Source organism: Mustela lutreola, chromosome 6 (genome assembly GCF_030435805.1).
Source record: "Mustela lutreola isolate mMusLut2 chromosome 6, mMusLut2.pri, whole genome shotgun sequence".
In the NCBI taxonomy this organism is placed as follows: Eukaryota; Metazoa; Chordata; class Mammalia; order Carnivora; family Mustelidae; genus Mustela; species Mustela lutreola.
Genome location: NC_081295.1, coordinates 24,962,004 through 24,976,132, shown reverse-complemented (window position 1 = coordinate 24,976,132; position 14,129 = coordinate 24,962,004). Strand labels below are relative to the sequence as shown.

The 14,129-nt window shown below is 44.4% G+C and overlaps 1 long non-coding RNA gene across 5 annotated transcripts in view; it reads right to left on the bottom strand.

The window, feature by feature from the left end:
- Positions 1-14,129, bottom strand: part of LOC131833551 (uncharacterized) — a 71,638-nt gene that overhangs the window by 4,900 nt on the left and 52,609 nt on the right. For 3 of the 5 annotated variants that reach the window (XR_009354521.1, XR_009354519.1, XR_009354522.1), the window contains exons 8-10: positions 6,265-6,464; positions 5,922-6,075; positions 259-842 (exon numbers count right to left, since the gene is read on the bottom strand). This is a non-coding gene — a long non-coding RNA (uncharacterized LOC131833551). The remainder of the gene's footprint in view (positions 1-258; positions 843-5,921; positions 6,076-6,264; positions 6,465-14,129) is intronic. The other 2 variants (XR_009354520.1, XR_009354523.1) reach the window with 2 other exon arrangements.

Sequence of the window (14,129 nt, the reverse complement as noted above, 5' to 3'; positions counted from 1 at the left end):
CCGCCACTCCTTACAGCCCAGCAGTGATCAGCCCAGTTTGCCCTGTCGGCTTTGGAGAACACTTGGTGAATCTAAATCGTGAATCTTGGGATTCAGATTTACTCTCAGATTTTATCACTGCATGAATGAAAAGAGCAAAAAGACAAAAAGAAAGTGACTTGTTTTCTGGAGATCACACAGCTCATTTGGCCAAAAGATGCAAGACCCCCCACCTCTCTTCTAATTACTGCCTTCTCGGAAGGTGCCTGCTTCTCCCACCTGTCGAAGGGCTCGCGATGTCCATCAAGGCTGCTCTCCGCGGGGCTCACCCCCACCTCTTCTGCTCTTGCACACCTGGCGGAGACTGTTGAATGAACAAACAGACAGCCTTATTTGTAAGTAGGTGGCTTGGAATCCAGAATACACTTTCCAAAGGAAACAACGTCATGAGAGGGTTTGGGTTTCCTGGGCCCGCCCACGAAGCTGAATTCGTCTATCACATGACTGCAAGACTATATATTTTGAGTAGGAAATAAGGGAGAAAAGAAGTACCATTACCATATTAGTCCTAAAATAAACGAGGAAGAAAGAAAGAAATAGAACAAGGAAGGAAGGAAGAAAAGGACAAGAAACGCCCGCTGGGGCAGACCTTACCCACAGGGCCCAGCTCCACTCGGAAGATGAAGGGGGGCCGCCTCTCTCTTAGATGGGTGATTATGCCTCGAAATTAGTGACTTCCTCTGCTAACAGTCGAATCTCTGACAGCTGCTCAGATCAGCCAGGCATACATTACTTTCATCTTTAATAAACAGGCACTCTGAAGTCGGTGGCTGGTCTCCATGGCAACCAGCTCCAGTTTTCCACTGATGCCGGGGCCAGAAAGGAAGAAGAAATAGATCACTTTGGCTGAGGGGCAGAGGAAGGCAGGGTGTGGGACACGATGCACTGCCCTCCATTTCCTACGGGTCCCAGCTCTTCCCCTCCCCACCCCGAGGATGGAGAGGAACTGCGGTGCCATTTTTCTACGCACAGAGGAGGAGGAGTCCTGATCCGTGATACGGAAAAAATCTGGAGGGTGCCTGGGTGGCTCAGTGAGTTGAGCCTCTGCCTTCATTCAACTGGGGTCATGATCTCAGAGTCCTGGGATCGAGTCCCGCAAGGGGCTCTCTGCTCAGCGGGGAGCCTGCTTCCTTCTCTCTCTCTCTCTCTCTGCCTGCCTCTCCGCCTACTTGTGATCTCACTCTGTCAAATAAATAAATAAAATCTTTTAAAAAAAATCTGGAAAAGGACTGGGCTGGACAGCGTAGTGCAGGCCAAAGCCCGAGCTGCCAATGAGCTAAATGCAATTTGATCCAACCTTATCCTTATGTACTGTGTGTGCCTGGCCCTCTGCTACCTGCTGTGGGGTTATTTCCAGGAGGAGATCACAAAGTAAGGAGCGGTGCCAGCGAACATCACGGTGATGGGGGAAGGAGATCAGAGCATACGTCAGAAGAGGCACAGCCCTTGCCTCCCAGAGCCCGGTGCAGCTGCTGCTCACCACACCCTCTGACCTCAAGCTCAGCCATTCTTGGGCTCTGGTCGGGGTGACTGGCAGCTGGTCAGGTGGGAATTTGTGGTCTGTTGACAGTTCACCGCTGTGGCATCCACCAGGACTCTTAACACCTGAGATCCATAGCATTGCCACCTTCTCTGAGCTCTCCCTGGAGGGTCGACTTGGTCTGCAGGACTGGGCTCTGATCCCCTTGCCCAGACCCCCTGCCTTGCTCACACTTGCCTCTCTTCCCTCAGGCACCTGAATCACAGTTCTGGATCCCCAGGTGGACGCCTGCTCTAAAGCAACTGGCCACCTGGAACCACCCCGACGAGGAGATCCTTAATTTCAGCTCTGGTCCCCTGCCAGAGCTGTTGGCATCTCTGCCCCAGCAGGTGTCTGGACCCTCAGGGTTACTGACTGATGCCTGCAGAAGCTAACCTTTTCACTGGGAGCCCCTAAAGACTGGACCTTGGACCACAAACACCTCACTCACCATCCCAAAGCCTGCCAGCTTCTGGTCCCAAGCTCTTCCCTCTCCCTACAAGCCACACTGCTGCCAAAATATCAGAAAGCCTCATTTCTGAGCCTGAATGGACATGATAGACGTGGTATTTGAGATGACTCTTGAAGAGTAGCCAGGATTTAGACAGCAGAAGAGAGGGCTTTCTCTGCCAGAACCAACGTCCTTGATGAGAGTCATAGGTAATGGGTTACTCCCTTTATTGAAACCTCAATTAGGTGATGCCAACTTCCTGCCCCCATCAACAGGGAAGGGTTAAGGTAGTTGGAGGAATCAAGTCCTGTCTGGGGCCCTGGGGCACCGAGAGGTACTCGCTCACGGAGGTTCTCCCGGAGCTGGCTTGTGAAAATACAATCAGTACCTTCCCTAGGATTCTTAAAGGGCAACTAGACAGCTCTAGCCAGGAAGAGGATTACAGCAGCTCCCCCCTCACCCATGGGGCATACATTCCTGGGTCCCCCGTGGATGCCCAAACCTGCAGATAGAACCAAACCCCATCTATGCTGTTTTCTTTATACATACCCACCCCTGATAAAGTTTAATTTCTAAATTAGGCCCAGTAGGAAATTAACACTCACTGCTAATAAAATAGCACAATTATAACAATAGGCTGTAATGAGAGTTAGGTGAATATGGTCTCTCTCTCGTAGAGTATCTTATTGTACTGTAGTCACCCTTCTTGCAATCGATGATAAGATGCCTGCATGATGGGATGAAGGGAGGTGAGAGGTGTAGACACTGGGAGGTAGTGTTAGGCTCCTACTGACCTCGGATCCAGGAGGAGGATCGTCTGCTTCCCAACCTTCATTGACCGCGTGGAACCAAACTCCGAAAGCAACCCATGGAGAACAGGGCCCACGGTATAGATAAAATCCACTGAACACAGTCCCCCGTTATTCACGAAAACAGATGAGGCTGAGGAGCAAGCAAGGACAAGGCATGAGAGGCTCCTGGCAGGCAACTTTAAGGAGCTTGGACTTTTAAAAAGAGATGATGTTGAGCTATTAAGTAGTTTTAAGCTGAGGAATAATGTGATGAGATGATGTTTTAGGACAACCCCTGGGCTGCTGCAGGCGCAGTGGGGGGGGGGGGGGTGGAAAACTTGGGAAGGGCAAGGGCGGAGCCAGGAGGCCCCTTGCCAGTGCCCCGCTGTTCCGGGAGGGGAGAGGGGACGCGCAGGCTGCAGAGGCCAAGCGGAGAGGGGTCTCCTTCACCTGCACTGTCTCTGTTTTCATTTTACTTTCTGCTGGGCTCCCCTTGTCTCCCCGTGCCCCTGCTGTGTCTGCTGTCTGACCCCAGGGGCACAGCCCACACTCACTCGCCCCTGGGCTTTTCCATGTTCATCCTCGCTTCTGCATCCTCTATCCTAACCTTTCTATTTCCTGCTTTCTGTTCTCCTCTCAGTGTGGAGGAAAAGCTGCCCACAAAATCTCCCCACCCTCAGCTTTGGAGGAAATGACCAGCCCCAGGAGACAAACTCCTCTTATCTGCTGGAAACCAGTAGGCTGATTTTTCCAGCCAAAGATCAGAACACCATAGGCTATTGGCCCCACCGGTGGATCACCAGAAATGTCTATTAGGAGTTTGTTGCTTGTTTCTACCCATTCTTGACCCTCCTTTGACCTGAAATACCTCCTCTATGGATGCCTGAAGGCCCACCATTAAGCCAGTCATTCCTTTGTGTTAATTATTACTTTCTCCCAATGGTTTTCCTTTGAACATAAAAATACTCCTGGAAGGGGAAATACATTAGCTTCCTATTGCCTTGATATAAACAAAGAACGGAGGGGAAAAATACAAAAGTTTTTCAAACCGTTCTCAACATCATATATGGGATTGGGATTTAAATCTAACTTGAGCGCAGAATTCACAAAATATATTTAAATTATAGAACTGTGGATATTTAAATTATAGGATATAATCACATGCTTATTTTATCTTTTCATCTTTTTTATTGAAGTGTAACGTACACACAATGGAGTATACAAATCTTAACTGTATAGTTTAATGAATTTTTATAGATGTATATATCCATGTTTCTGCCTCAGAGATTAAATAAATCCCAGTACTTCAGAAGGCTCCCTGTGCCTCTTACTAGTCAATATTCCCCCAAAGGTAACCACTGCTCTTACTACCATAAATTGTTTCTTCCTGTTTCAAGCTTCATATAAATGGAGTCATGTGGATTCTGGCTTCTTTGGCTCAATCTAATTTTTTTGAGATTCATACCTATTGTCACCCGTATGAGTCATTCTTTTCTACTGGTGCTCAGTATTCTATTGTATGAAGATACTACAATTTCTTTATCCATTTTTCTGTTGATGGACACTTGGCTTGTTTCCAGTTCCTGGCTATTACGAATAAAGTTGCCAAGAACACTCTTGTACAAATTTTTGGGAAGACTAATTTTTTCTTGAATATCTACCTAGAAACGCAACTGCTGGGTCAAAGAATAGGTATGTATTTAACTTTATGAAACACTGTTGAACAGATTTCCCAAGCAATTGTAGCATTCTACACACCCACCAACAAAATGTGTTAGAGTTGGAGTTGCTCCATATCCTTGCAAACACTGGGTTTGGTCCATCTTTTTAATTTTAGCTATTCTGGTAGAGAAACGGCAATATGTTTGCCTGAAAGAGCTGGATTCCTGAGCGGGTGGTCCTGGGCAGGAGAAGGGAGACCTCACATTAATGACAGCTGTTGGAGAGAAGTTCTGATGAGTTTTGTTTGAATTCTTGTTTTGATAATGAGAAACTGGAAGGACTAGAAATCTAGAAGAATATTTTCTATCAGTACCCACTAAAAGAAAGCCAGTCCTGTGGTCTCTAGGCTGTCACCAATGGAGGAAAGAGCTAGTTTAAGCCAATGCTAGAACACTCCAGACAGGATAGACTTAAAGACTGCAGACCCATGTGTGAGGTATGTCAAGAAGGGATCTTATACCAGGATTCTTGGTTGCAAGCAAACCAGTTTGAGCTAATGGAATCAAATGGGAATGTACTGAAAGATAGGGTATTCACTAACCCGAAGAGTCAAGGGCCAGGCCTAGACATGGGCAGGAACTGAGGAGAATCTAGAAGGTCAGGAACAGGCAATTCAGTCTGTTTGGCATGGCTCCCTGGCCTCGGTGTGATTCCTGAGGTCCTTATGTCACTTGTTCAAGGCCCAAAGTTCCAGAAGAGTCTATCTGATTGGCTGAACTTAGACCAAATATCCACCCTCAGGGCTGGTCTCTGCAAGAGCTTCCATGGTGGGGAGCAGGCCCCTGGGTTGATATCCCACTAAGACTGCATACACGAGGAGGAGGTCATTTCCTAAACGAAATCAGGTGTCATCTGGAAGGTGGAACAGAACCAATGTTAAGTAGCCAAAGAAATGCCGCATGTGCACTACAGTCCTGGCTTCAATAGCATTACGTTCACACTATCATGTTAATAATAGAGGAGAGGAAAGAAAACTGGCCTGATCTTTTTGGGTAAGCCAGGTAAAAGTTTTTGGCAGGACTATAAAACCCAGCGGAGTTGTTAATCTGCTTTCAAATGGCTTTGAATAAGAAAAGATCATGTGATTCAAAGTTCCCTAATTTGTCATTTTCAGTCAGTCAGAGTCACTCTCCTTGTAGTGTCACCAAACCTGACAGGGGTCCTGGGTGGGGTGAGGGGACTGTAGAAGCTCAGGAAAGAAGATCCCAGCAGAGGGATGGCACTCTTTTCTGGGTCCTCCATCCCTCGGCCTCTACAAGTTAGGGCCTCGGGCCTGAGCTTCTCACGGACTTAAGAAACTATGTGAGACTTGGGGGGGAAAGTCACAGGCTCCAAAATACCTAAAGAAAATTGCAAGTGTTACAATTTTATATGCTCAGTTAGCATTAGGCACATTTACCTTCTCTTTGGTGATGCTCAGCTCAGAGTTGCCTGGGACTTTGACCCACTGTGCATTGCTCCAAACTACAGAACCACCAGCAAGAGAGAGAGTCAGGGGGAGCAGGAGCAGGGGACCTGGCTTCTCCACAGGGTGGCCACATCTTGATTTTCATCTGAAATGAAGAATCAAAGTCAGCTCTAGAAAAAAAAAAAAAAAAAAAGAAAGAAAGAAGAAGACTAAAGCCCTTACCTCCAGTTCAGAACCTAGTTTCTGGATTCCTTCTTTACTTCTCCAATTGTTCAATGGAATTAATTAACTGTAGCTTTATATGTAGGAAAGACTGTGAAAACCTCCAAGTTACCTGGAATTGGGCCAGAGGTCCTCTTGAGCTTAGACTTTTGAAGCGTGCCATTTCCTTCAGTGGAAAGGGGTTTCTGAAGACCCCAGTGCTGTCCAGTTGTGTCACAAACTCACTACATGACTTCAGGGAAGTCACACCCTTTATTCTTCTCTTTCTTTTCCTGGAACACAGCAAGTCCCAAGATCATCTTAAGTAGATTCCTAAATAAAGAAAGGACCCATGTTAGCCTTGCCGACACATCTTCCGTCATGGGCCACAGAAAACCAAATGATACAATGAAAGCATCTCTGTTCCCCCAAACCAGGCTCAATCTCCAAATTAGGCAGCCTGTGATTAGTAGAATCTATTTCACTGTAATCAGGTAGGATAGTTCTAGGAAAAAATTATACCGAATTTTACTAAATGTGCCTTCATTTGGTTAACCAGACCACTGGGACTGACATACTGTACCGATTACATAATGTGAGTACCTTCAACATCCTTCCATTTCAGTGAATTGGCTTTTTAGCCATCAGAGTAGAGCCCAATAGAATTTATTTTCTTTGTGGTAGTGTCGAACATGACTAAATTAGTTAAACTACTTTAATATGAGGTTGCTTTAAGGATCAAAAATTCTCAACCACTCCTTCCAAGGAAACATCAACCCACAACATGTGGACTGAATCTCCATTTTCATTTACTTTGGTTCATTTTGGGTTCTTCCGAACGGCTTCATTTTTCTTCTTGCTAAACCAGCTTACATTTTGGACCTGACTAAACACTCTTATATTTGTGCTAATCTTTTGACCAAATACTTTCCTTCATTTTACACCCCACCACTAGGCATCATAATTGTGATCAATTACAAATTACTGGGTGGTGAGCTCTTCATTCTGCCCATAGCAAGATAAATTACTTCCTTGCCTAAACAATCTCTCCTAGAATAATATTCTTGACCCCCTCCCATTCTCTGTCCTTCTCCGAGGAGGCCATGCTGCTGATACTCGTGAATGTAATTTGAGCTGTTTGAAAAATGTGCAAACACATTATTAGCAACGTGTTTAAACAGCACCTTTCCCTTAGGTGTTTATAATCCTTTAAAGTTATGATATAATTACTCCTTCCGGCATCCCTTTAAAATATACACAGCACAGCAAGAAAAATACTTGTCAAGAAATATGACGGTTATGAATAGATAAAAAGTAATCTCCCATGTCTCATACAACATTTTCATTTATTTATGGGATCTGTGTATTCCTTGCCTCTTTCAAAAAGGACTTGAGGCTACTTAAAACTCGTATGTATACCATTACTCTAATAAAATAGGAGTAAAAGCAGGGAGGCAGGTAGGAAACCTATTCCAAAACATGACAAAAAACTAGAAAGGTAAATGTGACAGTTTTGATCTTACAGAAATATGAAAGTTCTACATTGCAAAGGTCAGATAAAGCGTTAATACCCACAATATGAACTATATACAACTGCCTAAAAATCAATAAAAGAGCAACACTCAAGTGTTTATTTTGTGCAAAGAACATGATACTTAGACCCAGCATAACAAATACAAATAATAAAAAAATCCTATAAAAAATGCTTACATTCTAATTCCTACAGAAGGTGTTTCGAATTAAAACATAACAGTGTGTGCACAACTCAACAGCAAGAAAATAAAAAGATTTATAATGTACAGCATTATACAGCAATTTTGTTTGTTCTAAATTTTCTCCCAATGCAAACAGTGCCGAAATGAACAGCCTGGTACTTATTATACATTTTAGCAAAAACACAAATATTTCTAGAAGCCAGGTTCCTAGAAGCAGAATTGAGTTAAAATTAATATGCATTTAAAAATGATAAATAGTGCCAATTAACTCTTATAAAATATTCTTCTATTTTATACTTAAACCCGAAGAATATGAGTGTACCCATTTTCCTTAAACATACAATTACCATATGACCCAGTAATTATACTCTTGGGCATTCATCCCAGAGGAATAGAAGCTTATATTTCTGCAAAAACTGTACATGATTGTTGATAACAACTTTATTCATCATAGCTAAAAATTAGAAACAATCCAAATGTCCTTCAATGGTTGAGGGGTTAAACACATCATGACATACCATGCCATTGAATAGTACTCAGCAATAAACAGTTGGTACACAAAACAACTTGGATGAATCCCCAGAGAGTTATGCTGAATGAAAGAGCCAACTCCAAAAGCTTGTAAACCATATGATTGCATAAATACATTTCTGGAATAACAGAAGTATAGAAATGGAGAAAGGATGAGTGGTTGTCGAGAACTAGGGGTGAAGAAGGGGGCAGAGGGAAGTGCGTGTGGGTATAAAGGGCAACACAAGGGATCCTCAAGGTGATGAAACTGTTCTGGGTCTTGACTGCGATGGTACATATGGGGACCTACACAGATGATACAATTGCTTAGAACCAACATACACACACACACACAGATGCGCACACAGATGAGTTCAAGTTAAAGTGGGGACATCTGAATGAGCCTGATGGATTGTATCAATATTAATACCCTAGTTGGGATACTTACTGAACAACAATTTAGCAAGGTGTTACCAGTGGAGGAAACTAGGTCAAAAGTACATGAGATCTCTATTATTGCTTACAACTGTATGTGAATCTACCATTATCTCCAAATAGGAAGCTTAATTTTAGGAGATATAAGGCGAATCTGTATGGTATAAGGTCTGTGATTCCTGTGGAGTGAGAAAAGCATGTCCTAAAATAGTAGGTACAGTATTCTGTTCACGATAAACAAAGCCATATATCAGCTTGTGTGTGTATGTGAATAAATAGAAAATTTAATACCGGTTACCCCCAAAGAAGAGGAAGGGAAAAGAATTAAGTTTTAGTCTATATGCTCCTGTATTGTCACAGCGCTTTACAACCAACAGTTCTGTAATTTAAGTATTCGGGTTTTTTAAAAAAGATTTATTTATTGGGGTGCCTGGGTGGCTCAGTGGGTTAAACCTCTGCCTTCCGCTCAGGTCATGATCTCAGCGTCCTGGGATCGAGCCCTGCATCGGGCTCTCTGTGGGGGGCCTGCTTATCCTTCTCTCTCTGCCTACTGTGACCTCTCACTCCGTCAAATAAATAAATAAAATATTTTTAAAAGATTTTTAAAAATAAAAGATTTATTTATTTGAGAGAGAAAGAGAACACTTGCGCTTGAGTGAACGTGGTGGGGAGAGACCGAGGGACAGAATCTTCAAGCAGAGTCCCCGTGGAGCACAGAGCCTAACAGCGGGCTCGATCTCACAACCCGGGAGATCATGGACTGAGCCAACACCAAGAGTCGGACACTTAACTGTGTGAGCCTCCCAGGTGCCCCCAAGTACTTCTTTTTTTTTTAATTGTAAGAAGAGATTAAATTATGCCGATAATGAGAGTTAACCAACTGTTCTATATATATATAAGCAGTCTCTTTTCAAACAAACTGGGAGCAAAGAAGTGTTCTGGGGAGAGGCAAGTTTCTGAGACCCAGCAAAGCAAAGGCCCCTCTGAGAGGAGTAGAAAGGTTGTAGAAAGGGGAGTGACCCACAGTAGAAGAGGACCCTGAGGGGAGGGGGAGGGAGGGGGAGAGGATCCTGGGAAGAAATGCAGAGACTCAAAAGTAAGAGGGAAACTGGACTAGGGATGCTTTGGAGGTTTCCCAGTGGAAACAGGAATAAAATACTGCTTTGGGTTTGCTATTTGGGGTGATGTACTTATCATTTGTCAGGGAAGTGGCTCATACCAGAAGCTTCCCCTTGGTCCTTCCACCAACATGGGGATTCTACTAGCTACTGAGCGTATCTCCTGGAATTGTACATTCCAGGGTGGAGCATTATATTGGCCTGTGGTCTCACTGGACCCCTTGTCAGAGGAATTCATGTCAAGGCTTTATCATCTGATTCCCATAGCCCTTACTCAGCCCCATTTCTGGTGTAGGGATCAGCATAAACTCAGAAAGCTGGATGGTTTTCTTTTCCCGGTACCCAGTCACCCTAATAAATGTTCACTGGTCCCACTAGGCTAGGGGAAGGAGCAGGGTCCTTTCTAAAAGGGATCTGGGTCTGCCAACTGGCTTAGTTAAGGGAACTAGAGAAGAGGTATGTATTCCCACTATGGGGATGCAACTTAGATCTTTGCCCAGCAAAACCAGACATTTTCTCCCTATATATGTGAAGAACTGATTTAGTAAACTGCCCTTCCATCTCATTTCTGGTAATCTAGTGACTAATTTGCCATTGCCACAGATGCCTGCAAATGAAACAATCTATCTCTCCATCCCTGTGGTTTATTACGGTAATCACATTTACCTTGTCTCTCATGGTTCCACTGAGACCAGGGTAACCAATTCCATGATGGCATCGGCACTGCCACCTTGGACCTTCAGAGAGATACCTCAGAGCTCTGCAAGGATTCTGATGCCTCCCTTACCAAGGATTTTTTTTTTTTAATTTCATTTATTTATTTGACAGACAGAGATCACAAGTAGGCAGAGAGGCAGGCAGAGAGAGACGGAGAAGCAGGCTCCCTGATGAGCAGAGAGTCCAATGTGGGCCTCCATCCCAGGACCCTGGGATCATGACCTGAGCTGAAAGCAGAGGCTCTAACCCACTGAGCCACCCAGGCGCCCCACCAAGGATTTGTTTTACTGCTTTGGTGAAATGCTTTTCACATCCTCACAGAACATTTTGATTAGGCGACAGCTGAACCTGTTGGAGTAATTGATTCATTCCAACATTCCCATCTCCCTGAGCCTCTAGATTCCTTCCACTCTTACAGCCTTGCTTCTCAAAGCGTAATTCGTAGACTAAACAACACCTTTGCATCACCTGCAACCACTTTAGAATCTCATTCCTGTCCTAGACCTGCCAAATCACAACCTGCATCTTAACAAGGTCCCCAGGTGATTCATAAGCACATTAAATTTTGCTTTACAGCAGTGGTTCCCAAACTTTAATGTGCATCAAATTCATTTTCGAAAGCACAAATTCCCAGGGCTCAGCTTCAGTGTCCGATTCTATAAATCTGGGGTGAGATTCAAGAACTGCCATTTCTAACACATTCCCAGTTGACACTGATGGCTCCAGGTGACAGGGTGAACCATTCTGTATCAACCAGGGTTGTATGTTACACCAGAGAATTTACAGAATTTCAACCTATAACACTGTAGGCCCTCATAGACTTCAGATGACTCCACAATCTTTAAAATCACTACATTTGATAGAACAACTGAATGCCACAGCATCTAGATCTTCCAATGGCTTGTCCTTCACTTACTTTTCATCCCATGCTATGACCATTGATGATCTGAATGATTGAGATACTACTGCATGCATAGACTATCAGTGTCTATTTCCATCTTTTGAACCTCCCCATTCCCCACAAGTTTATCCCTTCAACTCCTCATACGTGATCAACCCAACCTCAGAATCCAATTATGAAGCTCTATTTCCTGGTCCAACTTTAGTATCAACTACTGCATCAGAGTACCAGGAAGAAATCGGTTATATGCTCAGATTAGGATAATTTAAAGTGGGAATTATTTACAGTGGTGTAGATGGGGTATCAGGAAATCACAAGAGAGAAGGCAAAACCTAGAAGTTAGTAGCAGTTAAGTGTTAGTGCCCTAGACTTCAGGAAGAGGGTCATATGAAAAAGGTCCCAATAAGAGAAGCACTGGTCTTCAGTCAAGGAACTCAGACAACCTGTGACAACCTTACAGAGGGAGCTAAGAGAATAAATACCTTGTCCTCCCTCTATCCCGTTTCCAGTCTCTTACCAGGGATCCTCAGTAGTCACACCCAACTGGAAGCCACAGACAAACAAGGCAGAGGTTATAGTCAACGAAGTCAATGAAGAGTGGATCTGGAGAGGAAAATATAAGACCTCTAGCATGGTGGGAAGGGCTGTTGGTTTAGTTTTAAACAAATGTGCTTGTGGCATCTAAGCAGAAGTATTAAGCAGGTAGTTGAGTGGCTCTGGAGATTGGAGAAAAGTCTTTGAGAGCTCTCAGCATAGAGGCGAGGCCATGAAAGGTGGTAAGATGACCTAGGCAGAGTGTAGAGTGAGAAAAGAAGAGAATCTGAGGTTGAACCTAAGTAGTTCCAACATTTAAAAGTCAAGTGGAAGGGGCACCTGGGTGGCTCAGTGGGTTAAAGCCTCTGCCTTCGGCTCAGGTCGTGACCCCAGGGTCCTGGGATTGAGCCCCACATCGGGATCTCAGCTCGGCGGGGAGCCTGGTTCCTCCTCTCTCTCTGCCTGCTTCTCTGCCTACTCGTGATCTCTGTCAAATAAATAAATAAAATCTTTAAAAAAAAAAAGTTAAGTGGAAGAGGAAAATATGGCAGAGGGACAGAGAAATATAGGCAGAGAGGTGGGAGAAAAAACAAGAAGAGTGTAGGGGCCTAGATACCAAGGAAACTTGCTAATTTTCCCTAAAAGAAGGAAGGGTCAGCTTTGTTAAAGTCTACAGAAAGGTCACATAATATGAAAACTAAGGAGTGTCCATGAGATTTAGAGGCATGAAGGTCACTAGATACTTTGATAAAAATGGTTTTAATAAAGAAGTAGGGGAGGAAGCCCTTGCAGGAGGCTAATGAGTAAGCAGGTGTTGAATTGGGGCCAATGATGACTATGCAGCACTCGCAGTTTGGGTGAGAATGGGAAGAGAGGGAAAGAGTAGGGCCACAAAGAAAATGTGGGGTCCAGAAATGGGGTGTTTTTTAAAAATAGGAGTGACTAAGACATGTTTAGATGTTGATGAACAGAATATATGAGAGGGGAGCAAACCAAAGACAGAAAGGAAGGATAATTGGTAACATACCTTTTCTGAGAAAGTTGAAATCTGCAGCATGGGGAAGAGAGGTGACCTTTCTAGGAGAAGGGACATTACTTCCATCTTATCAGAAGGAAAGAACAAAGGATGGACACAGGCACAGGTGGCCGGAAGTGAGGTAATTCCCAACCTGAGGGCTTCTATTTCCTCTGGGAAATGGAGTGAGGGATGAATGGGGACTTAAGGCTTTGAGAAGAAAGTTTGAAATGGTTATTTCAGAGAATGAAGGGAGGGTGGACAATGGGGTTCCCGGGGGGGTGGGGGGATTGTTGAGAGTCAACAGAGTTAATGACTGAGAAGACCCTGCTAGGCTGGGGTGGTTTTCCCCAACTGTGCGTTGCTGCCTAGGAGGAGATGCGAGGAAGCTGTATTGAGTTTTTTCAGGACTGATTTCTTTTCCAGGTGAGTATGAGGAAAAGACGAAATAGGCCAGAAGGTTTAGGGTACTGGCAAGATAGTGACTGACAGAGTGGACCATGGACTCTAACATGGCTTCAAGGGAAACAAAGAGTAGACTGGTGGATAATGAAAAGGAGAGGGGCCGGCGGCCTAAGGGCCTCAGTAAACTGAGGTGTGGAGCAGGTGAATAAATAGGCTAGAATACCGTGTGAGGGAGTTGTAGTCACGGTGGGAGATTTGAGAGATGAGAAGGTTTAGGAGAAGTAGGTAGTGGAGAAGGTTCAGGAATTGAGAAGCCAAAGTATTTACTAGGTCATTGGTGGATATAGGAACGTCTCCTAGGAGGATGGCAGGGCTAGGGTGTGAGGGAATATCGTGAGCCAGGAGGTATAGTCCTTGGGGAATGAGAGGGAGTGTCTGGGAGGCCAGTGGATGAAAACAACACCAGAACTTCAGAGGAGCGGCCATTTTATAGTAATGTTTGGATGTGGTGCCCAGGAATGAGTCTATACACACCCCTCCTCCTGGGTGTGTAGAGTGCAGAATACTTAAAAGAGTTACAAAGAAGCCACACTCTATGGGTAAAGATGGGTCTCAGTTCAGGCAAGGAGATGGAGGTTCTCCATGGGG